At 45.0% G+C, this 19,137-nt stretch overlaps 1 protein-coding gene across 5 annotated transcripts in view; it reads left to right on the forward strand.

The window, feature by feature from the left end:
- Positions 1 to 7,610: 7,610 nt before the first annotated feature.
- Positions 7,611 to 19,137, forward strand: part of ERG (ETS transcription factor ERG) — a 279,071-nt gene continuing 267,544 nt past the window's right edge. For 4 of the 5 annotated variants that reach the window (XM_003927607.3, XM_074389275.1, XM_074389276.1 and 1 more), the window contains exon 1: positions 7,611 to 7,750. The gene's annotated coding sequence lies outside the window, so the exon portion shown is untranslated. Of the gene's footprint in view, positions 7,751 to 8,757; positions 8,876 to 19,137 lie in introns of those variants that run through there. The other variant, XM_074389273.1, reaches the window with a different exon arrangement.

A 19,137-nucleotide genomic window follows, 5' to 3' on the forward strand; every position in this document is an offset into this window, starting at 1 on the left:
AGAAAAAAGGAAATGAGTGCCGGGCGCGGTGGCTCACGCCTGTAATCCCAGCACTTTGGGAGGCCGAGGTGGGTGGATCACGAGGTCAAGAGATCGAGACCATCCTGGTCAACAAGGTGAAACCCCGTCTCTACTAAAAATACGAAAATTAGCTGGGCATGGTGGCGCGTGCCTGTAATCCCAGCTATTCAGGAGGCTGAGGCAGGAGAATTGCCTGAACCCAGGAGGTGAAGGTTGCGGTGAGCCGAGATTGCACCATTGCACTCCAGCCTGGGTAACAAGCGCGAAACTCCGTCTCAAAAAAAAAAAAAAAAAAAAAAAGGAAATGAAAAAGACACAAAGAATCCAAGTTCAAGTTTTATTACATTGAACAGACATGAAAATACTCAGTTAGATAGCTGTAGATGTTTCTACACACTTACCCTCAGTTTCTGGACTTGTTTTGTTGAGACTGGTAACATATTTCTCAGGCCCTTACTGATCCACACTTGGAGTAGCACAGGTCTTCTGGAAGAACGGAGGTCCTCGACACAGTGCCTTTGGGTTTCTGGGGAAAGTCCCTTACCCTCTGGGTTCCTCTTGCTGGGCTGGCATATGTGGCTGAAGCCCGTGGCTGGGGGAACTTATTGTCCAGGGCCTGTCTTGGCACCTCCTGGCCATCTGGCCTTCCCTCAGTGCCTGCCGGCTGTTCTACACGAGGCTCAGCCACACCCTTTACCCAGTCTGCTAGACCAGAGGCCAGGCCGGGCGCGGTGGCTCAAGCCTGTAATCCCAGCACTTTGGGAGGCCGAGGCGGGTGGATCACGAGGTCAAGAGATCGAGACCATCCTGGTCAACATGGTGAAACCCCGTCTCTACTAAGAATACTAAAAATTAGCTGGGCATGGTGGCGTGTGCCTGTAATCCCAGCTACTCAGGAGGCTGAGGCAGGAGAATTGCTTGAACCCAGGAGGCGGAGGTTGCGGTGAGCCGAGATCGCGCCATTGCACTCCAGCCTGGGCAACAAGAGCGAAACTCCGTCTCAAAAAAAAAAAAAAAAAAAAAAAAAAAAAAGATCAGAGGCCAATTTCCAAGGTTCGCTGTGACCTTCCCTCACTGCAGCCGGCGCCTGGACTCTCGCTCAGAATCGACACCACAGAGGAACACCCAGGCCCCCCTCCACTACCCTAGGTTCTGGAGCTCAAGAACTTAGAGGGTCCTCATTAGGGTCTGGGTACAAGAACTCACTCTGTCCTGGGCGTTGGCCTCACCTGTCCCCTGGCTCTGGGCAGAAGCCAGAGAAGACAGGAAGGATTCAGACTTTCTTATAACTCCTTGCTTTATCCCCCCCCACAATTCATGGGCTTTAGAAAGAGCAAGCTTTCCCCTATATTATTCTCTCCCCCTCCTGAATCCAAACTCTCCCACTACATCTTAATGGCACACAGGACTCTCTTTTGGTCCACACTGTCGGCGCACTCCCTGAGTGGACACTCCAGGCTGGGGAGGTGCTGAGCGCAGAGCCTTAAAGAAATGCAGCTCCTGTTCTGCTCCATAGTCCTACCTTGCACCTTGAATTTCTTCTGTAACACATCCTAATCTCCCCTTCTCCTCCAGGCAGGTAGGCAGACATCAAAGATTGTCCCTGGGGAAGAACTTGCCCTTTGCAAGGCAAAAGTGAAGACGTACGCTCAGTTTTCTAATCCTCATCCCGTAACATCTAGCAAATACATCTGCAATCTACTCAGCAGGCAGAAGACGTTCCTGAAGGTTTCTAAGACTGCATGATGGTACTTGCTGTAGTGCAGGGTGACTTAGTGCGGGCAGATACCAGTGGCCAGGTGGGCAGTTAGGAGACAGCCTCAGTGGCCAGGTGTGAGGTTATAAAACCTTGAATGAGACAAATGGGCACTGGAAATAGAAGGGGGAGTTCACAGGAGCTGTGGGGGTCAACATGGCCTATGGTGACTATTTAGCAATGGGGCAAGTGAGGGGTGGGGTTCTAGGATCCCGTGACTAATCCAAGGGGAACTAAGGTTACCTCAAAAAGCTGATGTGTAAAAGGGAAGAGAAAGATGCAGACAGTTCCAATTTGTGGATGATGAAGTTAGGAGAAGTAAGTGCTGTCTCAGAGGTAGGAAAGAGTGCTGCGGGATAGGAATTAAATTAGGCTCAGGGCTGGCAGGGAGGTACCCAGAGAGAGACCTTGGATAAGGGAGGGTGGTGAGCTGGCCATGCAGGAAAACTCAAAGTCTTGGGTTTGAATCTTGACTCACTTGTGCAAACTTGGAGTTTCCACCTTGTCACTCCTGCACAAGGTGAATGATGAGCATTTATAAAGCACTTACATGCGTGTTTATCCCCAGGGCAAATATGCATGTAAGTGCTTTGTAAATGGTAGATCCAAACCAATGACATCTGCTATGGTAAGGATGGGAAGGACATTCCAGGACAAGGGGACAACATGAGGGAGGGATTCCAAGTATCCAGGACCTTGTGACCGCATGAAGAATGACATCAGCAATGGAAGGAGTGGACTCCAGCTGTTGTGGTAGTAGGAAGTTGTTTTTTTTTTTTTTTTTTTTTTTTTAAAGAGACAGGGTCTTGTTCTATTGCCTAGGCTGAGTGTAGTGGCACGATCACAGTTGCTCACTACGTTTTTTAGCTCATGGGCTCAAGCTGTCTTCCTGCCTCAGCCTTCCCAGTAGCCAGGACCACAGCTGTGCATCACCATGCCTAACTAATTTTAAAAGTTTTGTATAGATGGGGTTTTGTCATGTTTCTCAGGTCGCTCTTGAACCCCTTCCACCTTGGCCTCCCAAAGCACTGGGATTACATGTTTGAGCCACTGTGCCCTGCCAGAGGTTCATTTCAACAATACGCTTTCCCAGAGATGTCTGATAAGATGAAGCTTCTAGAATTCTTTCATCATTCATTTAATGGCTATCCTGTCAACCGCTCTAACCCACTATCCTGGATGTCCATTTCAACTACCTGGGGGAGTTTCAAATGTATCTATCTGTGCCATGGTCTTCCTGTTGCCTGAGATTCTGATTCACTGGGTCGTGATGACACCCAGATGACGGCAATAGCTTTGAAGCTTCATCATCAGAGTGGTTTCGATGTGGAGGCAGGGCCCAGAAACTGCTGCTGTATAAACTGTATTTCTCCACCCACACCAGGTGGATATAGGATGCAAAGTTGGCAGAACCCATCCCAGGAAGACACACCTCTTGCTGCAGTGCTGCTGAAGAAAAACAAGAACTGTGTACATAAGGGCTTATCAAAGAGAAGTAAATCACCGATAGTTTCCCCTTTAATCAATCAATTAGTCACTACACCAAAGAGTAGAGACAAAGATGAATAACCCAAGTTCTTCCCTGGAAGGTCCTGTGCTTAGTATATTTGAGGTCATCAACCTCAAGAGCCTCAATTAATACATAAATAAGAGAATTGAGGCTTAACCAACCAACCCAGTGGTTATGACTTGCCCAAAGTCATGTGGCTGCTAAGTGCTGGATCCCTGGTCACATGCATTCCTAATAATTGCTGGCCCATTATATCTGTGATGGACTTTTTACCCATTTAAATTGTATCAGGTCATCCAATAATCATAATGTACTATTCTAGGATACAAAAGAGAACTTAAGATATCGCTTTTATTTGTATTGATGTACTGTTATGCTATTATATTATTCTGTTTTCATGCTGCTGCTAAAGACATACCCGAGACTGGGAAGAAAAAGAGGTTTAATTGGACTTACATTTCCACATGGCTGAGGAGGTCTCAGAATCATGGCGGAAGGTGAAAGGCACTTCTTACATGGCAGCAACAAGAGAAAAAGAAGGAAGAAGCGAAAGCAGAAACCCCTGATTAACCCATCAGACCTAGTGAGACTTATTCACTATCACGAGAAGAGCACGGGAAAGATTGGCCCCCATGATTCCATTACCTCCCCTTGGGTCCCTCCCACAACATGTAGGAATTCAGGGGGATTTGGGTGGGCACACAGCCAAACCATATCAGCTAGTGACTTTATCGATCCAAACATTCACTGAAAATAAATTGTCTCAATTTTCTAAAATTGCAACTAGTTTTACATTCATGAGTAATCATGTTATGAAAATATACATGACAAAATTGTTCACGATAGATTTAGTGTCATAGTGTACGAAGTTCAAAACTCAATCGCCTAATTGTCAGAAAAGCTGGAGCAAATCTCCTGTTGTACTCTATGTAATTCCACTTTAAAAATACAAATAGAGTCTCCTGACTTGTTTTGTATAACCTTTGTCACCGAAGCTCATTGACAGATGTACAATGTGTTTCATATCAACTTATTTTGTGTGTTATGCAAGTTGATAGGAATTATGCATTATGCAATTTTACGGAGCAGCTTGTGGTCACCACGTGTTATTGAGAACTGCTGTGTGTACTAAAGACTTAAACTGCATCTGACGTAGATTTAAAAAGTGCTTCAGAGGGTGAGAGTGTTGCATGAAATTAGTTTGTCTGGAAGGATAAAGAATACTTAAAACTGACTTCTTAGCAGCAAGTAATCAAAGATAATAGTAATGCTTGTGTAGTAGGTTAGAGATTCCCCTAAGACAGGATACACATCTGTCCTGTTCCTTAATAGTGATGGAAATCAGTGAACGAGTGACGTAGTGAGGGAGAGAGGGACCCAGGGATGCCCCGTTTGGAACCCCCAACAGTTGTGTTCTGACACTTATTCCCATTGCTTCCATGTCCTGGTTGCTTAAGCGTGTTCTAATCATTTGCTATAAGGGAAAGTGGAACTAGGAATGGGACAGAACAGGGGCCTCTGATGACTCCTAAGCTTCCACCCTGATGGACCCATTTGCATGATGAAAAGAAGGTCCCAGGTGATTGGGTGGAGATTGTGGAGTAGTGGCTGAAGCCTGAGAGCAATCTCCTTTCTCAAACCATGACCATCCTCAGAATGGCTTCAAGCCAGTTTTGAACTCACCAAAGATATGAATGGGTCAGTGTGAGGAATCTCACTGCAGTACCTTCTTTAAAACAGAATCTGAGACTTCCTCCCTTGTGAGCATTTACTGTAGAGGGATATGCCACCCTTTCCATATTTCACACATGCACACGCAGAACTGCTAAGCCATAAAGTAAGCTCAAAGACACTCCATGCAAGGACAACAAAAACCAGACCTTCCAAAATGATAACCAGGATTTTATAACTCATAACACCATGCATGTTATATTAAAAGTGGAAGACTTTTTGAACTGCAACCTTTACATCCCAATCCAATAGTTCTTTCAGCTTTGAAATATCCACAATCTGAATTTTATAGGGATTATTTTTATTATAGGTAAAGCAATTAAATCTCCATATTGAGGGATGAAAACCTTTTAAAGCCCTTCTCAGAATATCAAAAGAAAAGGAGGGTTATATTTAACAGGTGTGACAACCCAACACAGGACATTTCATTGAAAAGGAGCTTGACATTATCCAGTAACAAATACTTAAATTAATCCAAAACATCTTTTGGATAAAAGGGATTTTAAAATGAATTAGGTCGACCACAAAACTTTATATAAAAAGAAGACCATCTCATGTATGAAATACTTAAAAATGCTAATTCTTATGGAACGTGTCAAGTGGCGTTTTTATAAAAACTTTCCTTTTAAATGACATTTTAATTAGAATTATGATGTTTGTCCTGCAGGACAGAAAGTGAAGTTGTCTCTTACTTGTGTTCTTTTGGCCTTTCAGGTTAACTTAATTGATTTAATTCATTGAAATGGATTTCCTCCTATTTGACCTAAATCGTGAAGCAGACTAAAGGGCTGCCTGTGGTCAGGGATTAGATTGGACAACAGAAAGAACTTCCTAACTGTAATTACAAGATGCAATAAGTTGGAAGAGATGTTGTCATACGACCTGTGCAAAACTCTAGGATTCTGGATACTGAGATTCTCCAAGGTTAATGACCCACATTTTATGAATGGGCTCAGTATGTGTCTTTCATCTTTTAAGAAATTCTCTTTCCTTCTCTCTCTCTCTCTCTCCCCCCTCTTTCACGCTGTAGTGTTTTTTTTGTGGGGGGGGGGACTGAAGATGGTAATGAGGGAGAGTCACAAATAGCATTGTTTCAAATATTGGGGATTTTTCTGAGCTCATTTTGAGATCATGTTCCTTCTATTATTAAAGTGCAGTTCATTATTCTTAAAACGTTAAACGTTATTTTGTTCATCAGCACGCATACTTTTTTCAGCATTGTTCTATAATGTGATAATATTCAGTGCTAGTGATGATGATTGAGAAACGGCAGCATATTTAAAAGTATTAAAAAGCAGAGTCATTCACCTGTGGGCTACTGATCTCATTAAATAGGTTCAGAACTTATTTACTTTAAAGCATTCCCCTAGATATTAAGGGTTCACTTCACTATGATGAGATTTGAAAATCAGTGGTTAACTGGAAGATTTCAAAATTCTGTGAAATATCTTGGATCTGGAATATTTGGAGAATAATTAGAGAGAACAGGAAACAAAATATGTTTGGTAGTTAAGGAGAGAGTCAGATAGAATATTTTTTAAGATTTTAAGACTATGTGAACTGCAGTATAGGGACTTCTGTGTGACTAGCGAGCACATTCAATACCAAAGGAAATGAAATCGACTTTGCAAAGGACGATTCAAGCACAGATTGTACAAATTGACAAGACCCTATTACTAAATACCCACCTTTAAATATGCATTCCGTTCTTTGTAGCTCAGAGGGAAAAAGGATCCATGCTTGTCAGAAATTGAATCTGTTTTCAATATTTATTTTTATTGGTATCTTTTCTTGGCCACCTATGGAGAGGTGGGCTTGTATTCCAACTACCATGGTGTGCCTGTTTGTTCAAGAAATTTCCTAGGAATGCATTTGTAGTTTCACGAAGGCTGTCCACCTTAACAGGGGAAAAGCTTCCTTGGCTAGGGTCTCATATTTTAATGAGCCCATTTTGGCATCTGTAGGGTTAAAGATCCTGTCAGAACCTATAGGTACTGGAAAAGGTGGTTTCTAAACTCAGTTGCTCAGGTTCATTTTATTTTTGTCCCCCAGCAAACAGGAAACGGAGCCTTGAAGCCCCCCCGTTTTTTTCCCTCAACTGGAAAGTGCGTGGGGAGGGGGCACATTCACCCTGCCCATATCCAACCCTGAGCCTGACCCAGACTTGGGGGTCTCCGTGTGTTTTTTCTTCCCTCTCTTTTTTTTCTATTATTTTGGCAGACTTTTTGGAATGTCTGGGAGCTAAGGGCTTTGCTTCATGGAGCAGAATTCTGAAGCAAGAAAAAGAGAAAGTTATAGACTAAACCACAGAAATGTAAACACGTCTGCAGCTAAAATAACTCCACTTTCATTGAAAACACTCCTCCCTCACAATCAGACTTCTGTGTGCTATGGTCAATAAAACTGCATGTTAATAGCGACCAATTAATAGATTATGTTGCTCGGCCTTAAAAGTTGAGGGAGTTTTAATTATTATTTTTCAAATTAAAGGAGTGCTTATTCCCTCCCTTCCCTTGGGGTGGAGTGGAGGGGGGAACGACTTAGCTTGCTTTCTGGCTGTTTGCTGAAATTCTTGGCTGTTAAAGTTTGGAGAGGGAGGGACATGGGTAGTTTTCACTTGGTCGGAATGGGGAGAGTGTGCAAGAGATCGCTCCGGGACGGGTTCCTAGAGATCGCTCTGGGGCGGTCGTGACAGCCCCCGCGGGACAGGAGTGAAGAGGAGCTGCGCTCAGGTAAGCCGGATGTCCACGTCGGGATTCGCGTAGAAACAAAAACATCCGGAGGGGGCTCAGCCCCGCGCCCGGAGGCGGAGAGCGGAGCCCGCCCGCTGCACCCTTCGGAGGCCGCTTCTCCCAGGCGCAGCTGGCTCCCGAGGGCGGCTGTCACCGCGCGCCGGTCGGGTCAGGCCGCGCTCCCCGCGGCATCCCCGCGCCCCGGCGGCCGCATCCGGCTCCTCCCACGACCCACCGCGGCCCCATCACAGCCCGCGGCGCGCGGGCACCGCGCCTGTCCCTCCCAAAGCTCCGCGCGACGCCGTCCCAACTCCGACCGGCATCGAGGGCAGTCCGCGGGCATTTCATCAACGTCTAGTGTCGCAGCCGTTTTCACTTCTACTATTTTCCATGTTTGTAACGGTTTTCACTGAGGCTGGACAAATTTCACTCTCACTAACAGCGACCCGGAGTTGGAGGAGCGAGCACCCCGCGGCCCCCTGCCCGCACCTCCCCCTACCCTCCTCGCCTCCCCACTGGTCCTCTCCGCGCTCCTCGCCCCTCCAGTGGTCGCGTCCTGGGTTCCTTTCCTGTGGGCCAGGACTCTCTCCTCCCGCCGTCCCAGCCTGTCCCAGCCTCGGCTCCTCCGCCTCCTCCTCTTCCTCCTCCTTCGCCTCCTCCTCTTCCTCCTCCTCCTCCTCCTCTTCCTCCCGGGAGCCTCCAGCAGCGTCTTAGACCCGAGCAGACAGGGCGCGTAGTGTCCAAATACGCCCGCGCCGACCGCGCTCCCGGTCCCGAGGACACGCGCGCACCCCACCCCCACGCGCACACGGACACGCGCGCACTCGGACACTCCCGTGAGCTCGCACCCACGCGCACCTGGCCACGCGCGTGCACTCCCGCCCACGCGCCCCCGCCCCGCCCCCGGCGCGCACTCCTGGTTCGCAAGTCGCGCGTCGGGGCGGCTGCCCTGCTCGGCGATTGGCGGGAGCCGGGGCCTCCCTGAGCCGGGCGCCCGCACCATGGGCTGAGCCCGTCGGCGCCTAGGGAGTTAGTGCGACCCGGCTCGGCGCGCACCGCCAAGGCACGCGCGCGGGCATACACGTGCAGGAAACGCCCTCCCCCGACGGCGGCGCCAGCGTCTCGGTAAGTTTCGCGCCCCAGGCGCCCTGCCCCGGCCCCGAGCTGGCGACGTCGGCTGCGGGGACGACGGTAGCGGGGTGGCCCGAGCCGCGTGCTCCGCAGGGCCCTTCCGACGACGCCCGAACAGGTGGGGCGTGCAACGCCTGGAGGGACGGCTCACCAGTGCGGGGTCCCGGGTAGGCGCGTGCAGTCGGGTGCGGTTGGAGAGGAGGGGCACCCCGAAATTGACAAGGGCCAGGGCAGCACGCCGCGGGGACTTCATCTGGGGTCCTGGGCAAGAGGTTATTTGTCCTTGTCTTTAATGGCAATCAGGGTTGAAGTAAAGCTCACGCTTGGCCTAAAGTGGGACCAGGTGTGAGGCTGGGCTGTCACTGTCCGCTGGTCCGGGTGGTGGAATGACCCCCGACGGCGCCCTCCGGCACGCGCAGCAACACCGGCCCTGGGGGCGGCTCTCAGCTCCAGGAGCCGTCCCTTTCTTCTCCCGCTCTGTGTTTTCACCTTCCGGTTCCTCAGCCTGCAGCGGTTGTGTTTATTTGCTCCCAGTTTACCACCGTAGCTGCAAAACTTGGCATGTTAAAAACAAACGTAGCCTGTATTTTAATCAGCTAGCCTTTCCTGCTTTCTGTCTGAAATACATCATCCTTTTATTGCTATGATATGTTGCACAGAGGTATTAATTATCTTTTAAGTACAAGACAAATGCTGTTATTAACAGCAGACTAAACTGCCCAATAAAATAAACAATTTCAATGATGGTGTGGATTTAATACACGTCTTTGTTGATCTAAACGTAATTTCTTTTATCCTTCAAAATGACATGTTCCTGTGTGCTACAGGTTTCACACTGTACATGTCTCCATAGCTTTTGTAGTTCAGAAAACTTTCAATGTGAATAAAAATACATTTATTCTTCCCTGAATGACATCCATAGGGCACAGAGTTTGTTTACCTTTGGGACGATTTTTGACTGTTTTCCATTCTTTCCAAGTAGTTTAGAGCCCCTGAAGGGAGAACTGTCACAGTCTCACAGTTAACCCTTGCTCTGCCGGGCATCGGCCGGTGCCAGCTCCCAGGGCAGGGCAGAGCTCGTAGCCTTCAGCCGTAGGAGGCTCAGGCAACAGACGCTGTGAAAAACCCAACCATGTAAATTAATTCACCGTGTGCCAAATTATTAATAAGCTAATTACACCATTGAAATTGTAATTCTAGCAGAATCAGGGTGAGCTATGCAAACTTGTGGCTAATATATCAAGTTTTACAAAGGAGCTACGCATGTCACAAATGCTGTTTGCCTTTTGGGAATCCTAGCTTCGGTTTGGGTGAATGGTTTTTGGAAATTTTCTATCCTGAGACATATGTTAAGGAATATGTAATTCCAGTAGCACTTATAATTTCAGTTTCTTCTCTTTTGTAGCATTTTATAATTACTTCATTCCATGTAAAAAAAATTTAGGGTTGTAGTACATTATTTCACATTATTATCTGTTATTTCATGAGGAATTATTGGTGATTTAATCTGATGCGAATCCTTTAGCTAAAATTTAGAAAATTAGCATTTACCGTTGAACGGATTGTGTAAGGCAGCTGCATGCACAGCTGCGTGTAAACATTCCCCCCTCTACTTTCCACATTTTGCTTTGATATTAAAGAAAAACCTTGTTGAATTTTTTAATCTTACAAAATCAGATATTTTATTTGTTGTAAGACCTAAGATCCCAATGGAATACCAGATACATAAGTAAGAAGGAGAGCATCTCTGAAAGATGTCAAAAGGAGTTTGTAACTTACATACTCTTCTACAATCTTAAATGTTATGTATATTTTAAATGTTTCTCATATTGTAAGTAGGTTAATAGGAAACTTTCAACACTTTTTTTTCCCCCTAAAGTTAATATTAGCGTTGATTGCTTTTCTTGCTATCTTTAAACAAAAAATAAATAAAAGGGGGGATTTCTTCTTCTCGAAACAGAAGAGCTAGTGTTTCTGAAGTCTTTTCCTATTCCCAGGCAAAAACTGATTGCAAGTAAGCTCCAGTCATAGGCTCTGAGGTGGTGGGGAGACATTGTCATGGTGAATAAATGCCTATGTTGCCTGTTATTTCATAGAATTCCATTCCGAAGGTGTTGGCACAGAGACGCCTACGTTTCTAATGCCACTTACGGAGTCTGGGAGGCAGTTTGGTCAAGGTAGCAAAATCCCAGCTCTGTGATGCTGGAGGTCATTTCTCAGTTTAAGTTGAGAGCTGATCTCTCCGAATGCAGGTCTCTTTTTGTCACCTCTCTGCTTCTTTACCCTTTATGTCTGAGGCAGTTTTCAGAGAGGAGGAGTATGGCAAATGAGTTCTTTTTTCTTTCCCCAATGTGTAAGGATTCTTGGGCTTTCCCAGGGAGCATGGTCCTTCACAATACAGCTATTGTTTAATGTTCTACACCTTGAATTTGAATCTTAGGAGCAACATTTTTACGAAAAATAGGCTGATGTGGCAGACGTTCAGATCTCTGGGGTGCAGTTTGAGAAGATTATGATACTTGGTGGCAGTGGTGTGAGTAGGGGCTTTTTGAAAACTCTGAAAATCACTGCGATATTTGGGGATGCTCCTGCGCGGCAGTGACCAGCCACCCCTCCATCTTGTTGCTGTTCCTTGCATGATAGCATTCTCCCTGGTGTTTCCCACACCCTTATTAGGGGTCAGTTAATTAGCTGTGCATGATGCATTGTCAGTGTGCGGACTTCTCACGGTGATTGACTGAAAGCAGTTATTTTGTAAACAAACAACAACAGGAGTTTTCCAATGGCTGGGCTGTCACCTGAACCAGTTCTTCAACATAGCTAAAAAAGTTAAAGTTAAAAGAGGGATCTTCCTCTTTTCACTCTATCTTTTATTTAAAACATTTTCATATTAAAAAGAGAGAGGCTTGAATGCTTCGTGTTTGTAACCTTGCAAAGTCTAGTGAAGGTAGTGAAGGAGGGTGAGCTAAAATTACTTTGCTAAATTTAAGTTTAAGTAAAATGTAGACAACACCAAGAAATTAAAGGGTGCGTCTAAAAATGGAGCTCTGGGTCTAAGTTTTAGATTTAAACTAACTTTTAAGTTCTCCTATTTTTAGGGTCGCATGTCATAATCTGGGAGACCCTGATTGCAAATGAGAAACAGTAATTTTACAATGAAAGTAAGGGGTTTGGTTATCTTGAGTGCTTGTTCAGAAGAATGTGCAAAGGAAGTTTCATTATGTGACTCTGTCCTATTCGAAATGGCTCTATGTGGCAATAGAAGTATCCTTCAAGTATGTAAAATAGGCCATTTGAATTAATTTATCACTCCTTTTGTTATGATCCTAGAGAAATAGATGTCAGATGTGATCTGGGACAAATCTTTAGTGTGTCTAAAGGCTTTTCAAACCTAGATTTGAAGCTGCCTCCTTTTAAAGCCTAATATATGATTTTGAACTGTTTTAGTGGGAATGTGATTTTTATACCTGCTTTTGTCTTATACGTGATCTCTTTTGGGATAACATTGTTGCGGTAATGATTCCCCCTGCAAAATATACTCCAGGGGGAAAAGGCAGCCCTCTAAGGAATACAGGCACATAGAGAATGACTTTTAAAATAGGAAACCCTTATTTTTACTTGGTGTAAGCATTCAGCAAAAGTTCCCAAGTGTTCATTTGAAAGTGTAGAAATGCATCTGCACCTCAGTTTTGAGTGCAGGGGAGCAAAGGAGTGAAGCCTTATTTAGTGATGTATTATGGTTCTGGTTCCATTAAGTGATTCTCTGCCATTGGTGGAAGGATTAATTTTCTTTATAACTGGGTGGAAGTGGTGGGCTATGCATTCTTGGGGCTCACTAAAGTACTTAAAGTTGGAAAGTAAAAGAAAGACTAAATTGGAGCGTGCATGGTTTTCTGCACGCCTGGCAGGGAGGTATCATCTTGTGCACACTCAGAAGCTGCATCTTGGAATCAGATTAGATGGGGGTGTGAATCTTTTCATCTGAACTAAGATGGACAGTAAGAAAAACCCAAGATCTTAGTAAATCTGTTAGTTACCTATTGCCTTAATTAAATAAATTGATTGGAATTGGCAACGGAAACATGCTGCTCTTTCTTGGTTTGCAGATGTGAATTCCCGAAATCCAGGCAGTCCTCGAGGTCTCGATGGCCCAATGACATGGGACGAGCCCTGCTGTGTCCCTTCATGGGTCCTGCTACTGGAGCTTTCCATCTGTAGGGGCGGCTGCCAGCTTTGGAGCCTGGACCTCGCTGCCCTCCCTGGAACTCCCCTCCAGCCAGAAACAGAAACCCCTTTGCAATACTCCTCTTTTTCATCCACAGACCTGCCCTTGCCTGCCAGTGGGGCCTCTGCATGGACAGTGGTTTCTCATCACGTGTGGGCTGGTGGGGGCCGCACTGAAGAGTAGGGGAGGGAGAGAGCCCTGGCATCTGGGGACCTCAAAGCTTTATTTCATGGAAACCCCGTTCTCCCAGGCAGGCAGATTCTGCAGTACTACCTACAATTTCTCCCATTTGCCCTGCTCACCACATAGTTTGAATGGGCAGAGCTGGTTACCAATCTTTACTTAGAGCTGTGCCTCTCTTGGAAAGTGGGGCCCAAGTTTGTATTAACTAATTTAAGAATTGGATGCTGAGATAGAGTCTGCTGGTCATGTTTTTGTCCCCCAAAACTACGCTTCTTAAAACCATGACCACTTAACTGTTTCACGGTTACAGCGATGGTGCTGCTGACATTTTAAAAACCCAAACTCAATTAGCAGGGCGTGGTGATGCGCGCCTATAATCCCAGCTACTTAGGAGGCTGAGGCAGGAGAATCGCTTGAACCTGGGAGGCGCAGGTTGTGGTGAGACAAGATTTCACCACTGCGCTCCAGCCTGGGCAACAGGAACGAGACTGTCTCAAACAAACAAACAAACAAACAAAACAACAACAAAAAACCCACACTCAAGCCTTAATAAGCTCAAAGGGAATTTGTCCTGATTAAGGGGTTCTTTTTGGTTGTTCATAGTCAGATGTCACCCTTCACACACAGTTTGAATGGAGCCAAGTGCATTCCATACACATTGCTAAAGGCTGAGAAGCGGGGCTATCAAGGTGAATTTCCTAGCAATCAAGCTGGTTATCCATTTACAGTGTATGGAGGGAAATGCTGAAAGCTAGCACAATGCTGTGTTCTTAAAATGAGGACTCTTGGGAGAATTGGGAAGCTTCGGCACAGGCAAGGAAGGAATTTCAGAAACACGGGATACCTCCCTGGACCCGCCTCTGTGTGCAGCAGAGGCTTGGAATTTGGCTTGACATGAGAGTTGAACGGGGGTCTCAGGGTTCATAGGAAGGACTGAAAGAAGCTATTATGAGGGTCTGTGGGAGGAAGGGGGACGATGCTTAGGAAGGAAAACTTTAGACCTCAGCACTGAAGGAGGTGCAGTTCAGGATTTTGACATGGGAAATGCAGAGATCTAAGCAGAGTATAAATAATAAGTGAAGCATGTGCCGGTAAAATGCAATGTTTTGAAACAGAAACCACTCACATTTACAGTCTCAACATAAAAGTTTTTAATTAACTGTATCAGAAAGCTGAGATTTCTTTTATTAGGAAATGAGGTGAAAACATTTTGAAAAGAAACCAAGTGCCCATTGAGAAACGTTCGAAGAAGACTTCATATGTTGAATGGATTCTCATTGAAATTATATCCAGCCTCACAAAGCTGATGTGAGCCTGCTGCCAGATTTACAAATCTGGGTCTATAATTGCACAAAGTTTAAACTTGCCTTGTGCAAGGCTTGCTTTTTCTGCAGTGCAAGATATGGCAGCAAGAGGACAGAATAAGCAAAAGTGGGGGGAAAAATTGCGTCTTCAGTGTAGCACAGTATTTTCTAGTCTATTTGACCCTGGCAGTAAAACCTACTTCACGACAGAGTTTTAAAATAGAAATAATGACAATAAAAATCAAATCTAGGGAGACTTTTCTGGAGAAGAGATGTTAGATCAGCATGTTGCCAGTATTTACCTCCAATTCTGAAACCGAAAGGCCCTGCCATTAAAACAGAGAGGAATATTATTGATTACTATTGAGGCATCAGAGTAAAAGGATTTTATTTATTTATTTATTTATTTATTTAGTTAGTTAGTTAGTTTTTGAGCTGGAGTCTTGTTCTGTCACCCAGGCTGGAGTGCAATGGTGCAATCTTGGCTCACTGCAGCCTCCGCCTCCCAGGTGCAAGCGATCTCCTGCTTCGGTCTCCCAAGTATCTGGGACTACAGGCACCTGCCAACAGGCCGGGATAGTTTTTGTATTTTTGGTAGAGACGGGGTTTTGCCATGTTGGCCAGGCTGGTCTCAAACTCTTGACCTCAGGCGATATGCTTGCCTCGGCCTCCTAAAGTGCTGGGATTATTGGCCTGAGCCACCATGCCCAGTCAGTAAAAGGATTTTATAGCTGAAATAGCATCAGTTCTGAAGATCTAATATCTATTAATGAAACTGAATTTATTTTTGCAGTTTTCTAAGACTTGTAAATATAAGTGATTAAACAGAATGTCCCACAAGGGCAGTTTCTTCTAAGTACCCGATAACTAAATTGTAAAACCAAAGGTAAGTCAATAAGATGGTTTCGTAAGTATGTGTAACCCACAGTAAGGGCTGCATTTGTTTGTACATTAAGAGCACATTTGTAAGTGCATTTAGCATCAATATAAACTTTTTCTTTGCAAAATTAAGCAATAAATGATAATGATTTTTCTTTATTGGTCTTAAGCAACCTGGAAATACATGTCTTAATTAAAATATATTGAGCATCTATTAAATGAGAGCACTGTCCCAAAAAAGAGATAGGACTATGAGTCACACAGCGACTGTTAAGACACTGGACACATCTAGAGATTAGACAGACAAATGCACATTTAGTGACAGAAGCCAGAACATCCTTCTGTGTAGCCTGCTTATCCACCTGTCTGTCTGACTTCAGCAATTAGTGGCATGCTTGAATTTTTCTCTTTTCCACGAGTTGTGTTAACATGTAAACAAAGCTACCGCCCTTTTTACTTCAAATAGCTAAGTTTAGTTGAAGAGAGGAGAATTCACCCTTGCAAGGACATTCTAACTACAGTGTCCTTAGGATAAATATCTACAGGTGGAAATTAATGCAGGACAGGTGGAATGCCTGAGAATTTAGGGAATGCTGAGTAGGCAGCGATCAGTGGCAGTCAGATTTCACTAAAGTTGTGAAGGTGCAGGACTCCAGTGGCACAGGGGGTGCTCCGGATCCCGGGAAAGGCATGTGCAAAGGAAGAGAGGCTAGAGGCTACAAACTGCTTGGTGAAATGGCAAGCTGCCCATTTAGTCCATGTTTTTGCCTTATGTTCTTCTGTGCAAGACTTCATGCAAGACACTATGCAGAAACCTCGGGGAATGCCTTCAGGGAGGCAACATCCAGACAGAGGATGAATTCCTGTGCTATGGCTTCTAGAGAGGGAGGCGAGCAAGAATGCTGTGGAATTGGAATTGGGGCAGACAGTCACACCACCAAATCTAGAAAGGAGGGGAGCATTCACAGCACAGAATCTAGAAAATCGGCAAATGTGCATGCCCTGGAATCTATAATCTAGGGGGGTGAATGTGAAATCTGGAAATCGTGGAATCTGGAAAGCGGGTCAACATACTTGATGTAGAATCTAGAAAAGGCATGAATGCTTGTGTCATGAAATCTAGAAAGGGGGTAAATGTGCACATCGTGGAATCTTGAAGGAGCTGAGTTCACACACTCACAACAGTGGCATCCTCAGTGGGAGCCACCTGCTTGAACTGGGCCAGCATGGCAGTGAACGGGGCTCTAGACTGTATGGCAATGGAGGGGATGTTCCTTAGAGGGGAGACAGCCTTGTGCAATGCACGGGGTTTGCTGTAGGGCCATTCTTGGGCATGCTTGCTATCACACCGGTCCTTCTTTCTTGTGGAACCATTGAAGGATTTCATTTTTAGCCTTAGCATCAGGAGTCATTGTCTGAGTGTTTGGTTGGATTTCATTATTTGGAGACGTGAATAACCCAACTCCAGCAGATTTGTAAGCCCCTGAGGCCTGCCTGGAGGGCCACTGCATTCTTTGCTCGAGTTTCTGTTCTTACCCTTGTTTCCCTTGAGCTTCATCTTGATTTTTTATTTTGCTTCTGAATTTTAAACAACTTTGTCATATTGCATATATCCTTGTAGATCACTTTGATTCCCTTTTTTGGAATAAGGTAGAGTATAAATAACACAAAATAGAGTCATGCAATCGAAAAGCAATCTACATCATTCCACAGGAAGATCAGAAGATCAGAGCACGCTACCCGAAGGCTGAAGCCCTTGAGCTGTGCCATGACCTGTTAGATCTGGATGGGTGGGGATGCTGGAGATAGCATTGGGCAGGAGGGTGGGCAAATCAGGCTCTCTGCTATGTTTGGAGGGTGGAAGTGTTACCTGAGACTGTGTCACACGGTACGGAAACTGTCGCAACCCGCTGGGGTATTGGAGGGATCAGACCAGACACCGACTTCAGTATCTCAAGTGTGAAGTTAAGAGGTAGGGAAGAAAGCAATCTTATAGAAGGGAAGGGAGAGGTGCGATGTTGTAGAAGGTGGCAGATGATATTCACTCACAAGATGGTATAGTCACAGGAGCCATGCAGCTAGGCCTGTCCTCACCGTGGGTGGTTGCAGGAGGTGCTCTGATTGCCTTCATTTTCCAGAATAGCAAAGCGAGGCTCAGGAGTGCTGAGCACCTTGCCTGAAGTCACACAACAATAGGAGCTAGTGCAGCATTAGAATTGACAGGCTGACTCTGGGATCCACCCAGGGGACTCTGCTGTATGTAGTCATCTTGGTCAGATCAGTGTGCCTGTTACGGAAGTGACCAGAAACTGGGCGTGGTGGCTCACGCCTATAATCCCAGCACTTTGGGAGGCTGAGGAGGGCAGATCATGAGGTCAGGAGTTAGAGACCAGCCTGGCCAGTATGGTGAAACCTCATCTCTACTAAAAATGCAAAAATTAGCCAGACGTGGTGGTGGGCGCCTGTAATCCCAGCTACTCGGGAGGCTGAGGCAGGAGAATTGCTTGAATCTGGGAGGCGGAGGTTGCAGTGAGCTGAGATCATGCCATTGGACTCCAGCCTGGGCGACAGAGCAAGACATGATCTGGAAAAAACAAAACAAAACAAAAACAAAAACAGAAGTGACTGAAAGGGAATAGGTGACGTGGAGACAAAGTCCCAAAGTCCGTGGAAGGTCCTAGCAGTGCTGGGCAAAAGAAATAGAAGAAGAACCTCAGGGGTAGTTGTAAGTCTTCTGGCAGCCACGTTAGAAAAGACAGAAACAGAAGAAGTTAATTTTAATAATGTAATTTATGTAACACATGCTGAAAATATTATTTCAAATGTAATCAGTGTAAAATATTAATGAGATAGTTAACTTTATTTTTTTCTATATGAAATCCTCAAAGTCCATTGTGTAGTTTATACTTACAGCACACCTCTATCTGGACTGATCACATTTCAAGGACTCCATAGCCACGCGTGGCTAGTGGCCACCGTGCTGAATAGCACAGGTCTAGAATGTTTAGCTTAGGAATTCAAATTTAATCTAATGAGCAGCTACACATCTGTTATGTAACTTGGCAACAGGAGTAGAATTTTTGTGACCTTATGTCACTAGGGAACCAGATAGGATAGCAATAGAAAATTGAATGCCAGTGTGACATGTTTGGTACTAAACCTGCAGTTTTTACATTGGAGGGAAAAATGTATGTATAATTTTCCGTTGAGTCACTTCATGCTTTTAAAGGGCAAAATAAAATATCAACTTTCAGACCCAAACTTTGTGTGCCTGGTAACAAATAGCTCAGCTTTTGTTGGAATTATGCTGCGACAACTCCATGCATAAAAATGTTATTTGAATATCCTCTATTTAAGGATAATTCCAGCCTGATGACAAATTTCTTATTTTGCATGTATCTTGAGAGTAATACAAATGATTATTTTTGAAGAACGGTATTCTTAAAGTGCTAGCATCCCAGAGGAAGAAAGCGCATCCACTGAATGTACTGCTGTAGAATTAGCCTTTGCAAAGACATAGTCACACAATTTGTTCATGACAGGTTGCACATAGCAGAGGCCTTTCCCTTCACTTGCAATACTGAAGCTTATGGCAAAGTCTTCTGAAGTCAATCCATAGTGCTCACATGCCATTTCTTATTATCAATGTACGATCTATGTACTAT

Source organism: Saimiri boliviensis, chromosome 18, assembly GCF_048565385.1.
Source record: "Saimiri boliviensis isolate mSaiBol1 chromosome 18, mSaiBol1.pri, whole genome shotgun sequence".
NCBI classification, from domain to species: Eukaryota; Metazoa; Chordata; class Mammalia; order Primates; family Cebidae; genus Saimiri; species Saimiri boliviensis.